This window comes from Montipora capricornis, chromosome 8 (genome assembly GCF_036669925.1).
Source record: "Montipora capricornis isolate CH-2021 chromosome 8, ASM3666992v2, whole genome shotgun sequence".
Lineage (NCBI taxonomy): Eukaryota > Metazoa > Cnidaria > Anthozoa > Scleractinia > Acroporidae > Montipora > Montipora capricornis.
Window position 1 is genome coordinate 44,156,386 of NC_090890.1, and position 5,000 is coordinate 44,161,385.

Sequence of the window (5,000 nt, forward strand, 5' to 3'; positions counted from 1 at the left end):
CCTGTTTCCTTTTTAGTCCTATTTCGGATCCGTTCAACTGTGAACTTTCCCTAATGTTGCTAAACTTCCCGTCGGTTTACGGTCGTTCGATCAGTCCAACTTTAGACATTTCACTTTAAAGAGAAAAATTTGATCAACAAAAAGACTCGTTAAGTACTTCATAAAAAAAAAACTTCTTTGTCTTCTTAACCTCATGCAACATTAATTACTTCTTCTTGGCCTACACTAATAATTTTGGTGCAGTTTTAAACATTTTGTCGCGCGAACTAAGTTCCTATTTTCAAACATTATGACGATGCAGTCGTAACCTCAGCCAATACTGTTAACGCGCCGGCGTATCATGCTTCACAGAGTAAGGAGAACACCTCAGATTAAATTTGCATAACAACACTAATTTCTTTCAGAAGATTGGATGACGGCAAAACACTCCGAACATGTTGACTTTAAGTCGATAATGGACCTCCAAGGAACTGAGATAAGACTGACCGTGAATCAATTCCGATTTAATCGTATTGCAATATACTATTTACTGGCACAAGATATCCACCATTAATCGCTCCTTTTGTTCGTCAGGTTCGTCAGCCAGTTCAGTTGGTGGGAACGAGCGAAAAAAATAGTCCGTCGGAATCAAGGCAAAAGCCAGCGCGAGAAAAATACAAATAGAGAACGAAACGTTAAGAGGGGGCTCCCGAGCACTCTATCGCACTAGCTTTTTCTTTGATTCGGGGTATTTACCCCAAAAGTGGATTGTGCATCTGTGCACATGTCAGTTAAATAGAAGGACAAGAACTTAACAGGGATCACTGAAAGGGGCAGTGACTCAGCCCTTTCAATGTTCTGTTATCGGATTTTAACGCCCTGTTGTGAACCCGATTATCGACTTGTAATTATTGCATCCATTTTAAGAGAGTATTTGACTCAAGCAATACGCCAATAACGGCTACACTGAAACAATGCAAATTATGGGAATTTTCTACGCATGCTATCTATAGAATAGAACTGTAGGCCTGGAAAGTCCATTGGTTATCATTGTAGACCAAACTCGGAAACTCAAACAGTAATAAGAATTAAAACGTACAGGACTGCATGTACACTATTTAGCGGTTCTCAAGTCGTATTCAATGGACTTTTAAGGACTGTTCCAGAAGTTACTCAGTTGAGCACAACACAATCATGATCTACATCTATATCTATATGCTCCAGCACTCGGCAAATACGGCTGTTTTTGCGTACGTGGCCTTGTACACCATAAGCTTCCTTGAAACATCACTGGAGTGCCCAACCGTCCACATGTTGCTGGAGAATTCAGGCCACACCACAAAGCAACATCATACTGAAATAACTTCATGTGGTCAGTGAAAGAAACTGGCTTTGACAGATGGATTTCGAGAAACGTTATACCCAGGCCAAATTTACCTCATTTTTCAGAGAGGGTGAATGAATATCTTGCAAGGGGGAAAACTAGATTAATTGTCTGATTTGTGCCGAAGGGCACAGTGTTAACGACAAAGAGAGGAAGATCGCTGCAGCGGGAACATTCTGGAGGTATTTTTCTTTGGTTTACAAACACAAATGGTAACAAGTATAAGCTAGTAGCTGAAGGCAGTGGATGAATGCTTGAGGGGTAGGCACCATGTTTCCTTGTTCAGTAATAGCAAGTAAAAAACAAACCTGTCCATCTAAATATCAAGCAAAAGGAAACGGGCACCTTTTGTATGAAGAAAAGAGATGGCGCTTGGATCATACGAAGGCTATATTGGCTCCGGTGTTGGAATCTTCTCCACTCTATGTTCAGTCAGTCCGTACGTAGACTTCCTTTGCCGTAAATATTCCGGCAAGAAAATGTTTGCATGCAAGTCCAATATTGAACTAGCCCTATCAATCGATTGGCAAGCCAAAATTTTCGTGTCTATCGTGAAAAAAACAACTGCATTTTCGGGATGAATTTTTATGAGCGGAAAAGAAAGATGGTATTTAACTCGCCCAGGCTTCAATTGGAATCCCATCCAATCCAGTATTGATTAGTCGAAATTCATCACCGCTTGAGATTGCACAAAATGGTTTCGCAAAATCGGCAGCTTTACCAAAGCTCACTTGGTTGCCGGACAACAAAACGTATTTGTTTTCTTACCTGTCCGTGTTTTAAAATACTAGCCCAGTTACGTCACCTAATACGTCAGCACGGTCTTGGAAATGCCCAAATGACAAAGAATTAAAGAAATTACACGAAGGGCCTTTGTGCAAGATGATATTGAATGCTTGTAGATTTGGAGGCTGTTTATGGAAAGCAACAAATTAAATCAAACAACAGCGTTGAAAAAACTAAACTGGAAGAAGGCAACCAGGAGGTCACAATTTTACTGCGTATGTGTAAGATTTCTATGGCTGGTGTAGAGACTTCTCCAAGTAGAATTCGCTATTGGAAGGCAATTGCGATGACCACTTGACCACGGAAGACTACGTGACAAAAAGAGGGGGAAATATTTATTAAAAAAATGGTTTGCGTGACCGGAAATGAATTTTTTTCTGTTTTCGTTCATGCACGCTCGGTTATCGTATCACTCGGTTACATATCCCATCGGGCTAAGTACATTATTTTATAATTCTCCCGGTATTGTCAAGAAAAAGTGTTGAATATTTTTGAATACCATCGTAGAAACTTGTAAAGCATCTGTTTACTGGTTTTGATTTGAATCAATGCAGTTAACAATAGTCTTAAATGTGAACAACTATTCTACGATCGCAGTTAACCCGATAGTTGGGTCACGGAACATGGAATTTGGACACCTACGAAACTAAACTGAATATTCACCAAGATACTGTAACACACAAAACACTGAAATGCTGTGAACTTAAAAGGAAATCGGCTTAAAATCCTTCGAACAAAGTGAAGGCAACCTGAACCTCTTGTTGACATAAAGTTGTGGTGTGCCGTTTTTTAACTCGTGGATACGCGAAGCGTAGGAAATGTACCACTCGTCACTAAGGTGTAGACATTCTTCAGTCGTAATTACTTGGCCCGGAACAAGAACGCACGACATTTGCCGAGAGCCCTTGCGATCGAATGTCTCTCCCGCTCTGCGTGCAGCTTTTTCACAAAGGGCAAGACGATTCTATTTGTAAGTGGCTTCAATTGGACTTCAAATGTTTCAAATGGGTGCCACATAATCTCCTGGATGTCACAGGGTCTTAATTAAGCATGATTAAGCTCACTGAGACCAGAGTCACCAGACCTGACTCTCTTCAAAATTGTCTAAATAACAACAACACGACTATAACGAAACTGAGTAACAGCCACTCAATTTGAAGATGGAATTTTGGAATTTGGAATTTGTTTCTTTACCCCCGCGACACCTTAAAGCCGATGATACACGATTCAACATCTTGCAACGTTTGTTGAACGGAATAGAGCTGGTCTCTATGTTCGTTTTAACATCGTTCAACAACATTCAACGTGTTGAATGGCATATTTCAACATTCAACATGACACGACACACTGTTCAACATTTGTTGAACAAGAGCCGCAACATTTGTTGATCAACAAAAGTTGAACCGTGTATCATCGGCTTAAGAGCGATCAGGAGCTAACATTCCCCCAAATATGCCTTTTTGTAAAGCACGCAATAAAAAGTGGTCAATAAGGCCTTAAGCTTTGCGAAAGGGAACTTGAATGGTACTAACCATCTTCTGACAAACTGCAAGTTCACTACAAGCTTCCCACTGGTAAAATACATTTTCATCCACGAGTTAGCCAATGGCATCCTTTTCGACCCTTTGATTCTTACAAATGGTGGTTAAACCCGGAAATATTCTTCCAAGTGCACTTGATATTTGCGCATGAATAGCGTGAGAGCATAAAACACACACCGCGATATTGAAGCATTGTCGTGGTTGAATCTATGACAAGAACGATCTTATTTGGATGGAATGGCGAACCAGCACATAAGCATAGAATAAACTACGTCACAGTTCACAGACTGTTCGCACCTATGATTACCGTTATGACGCCACTAGAAAGATTAACAAGACTTCTCGTGTTGTGGAGAAAAAAAAAACTGGTAGCAATTAAGTTAAAGAGCGACAATCATTTCATTAAAGTTTTAAGCTTGTATGGTCGATCAAAAGAGTTCTACTAAATACAGAGAGTTTAAATAAATCGAATTCAATCACTGAAATCATTTCAGTTTCGGTCTGTATGCTCTGACTTTGTATTCCTTTGAAGTCATTACAGTGCAGTCAAAGTTCTCCTTTGATAATTTTAGATTGGTCCTGAAAAAGAGGGCTAAAGGAAGGCCTTTAGCCCTTTAATGTTCTTGAAAGGGAAGCCTTCTCCTGGTAAAATCCGCGCGCCAAAGGGACCGCGAAAGTACAATGTTTCAATGACCCGTGAGTAAACGAAAGTTTGAGCCGCTAATGACCGCTCTACATACATACATACATTAAATTAAGAATCGCAGAAACTGCGAATGAAGGTGGAAAACCGAAGACGACCAAACATTTCTATGGATTTTTCTGGGATATCAAGCATCGGCTACTGTTTATATTTTGCTGCTAGTTCACCCGGATCTTTCAGACAACTCAGTGTCCGAGGAATAAAAATGCGACTTACTGTATGAGTATGATGTCGATGCCCATTTTTGCAACACCTAGTTTGAAAAAATTGAGATAGAGTCTACCTGATCTTTTTGCCTTCTCCCTTCCGTTTCAGTTTTCCTTCCTTCTCAGTTTCACATCATCTCGTGATTTAAGCCCAGATCAGAGTTGTTGAAGTCATCTGCCCAATCACTCGAGTTCAGTATTTTATCCTTAACGGCTGATCAAACTGAGCATTGAACCTTAGCTCAACTGTAGCAAAGCTTAAACGTGCTAGAAAATACACATTGCACTTACAGGGCTACGGATATTAATGCTTTGTCGTAGCCGTTATTTGATTCACGTAAGTGATTATGAATTCATTTTGAGCCTCTAAGTATTTTGTCTTCAAGTGATTCAATTGAATA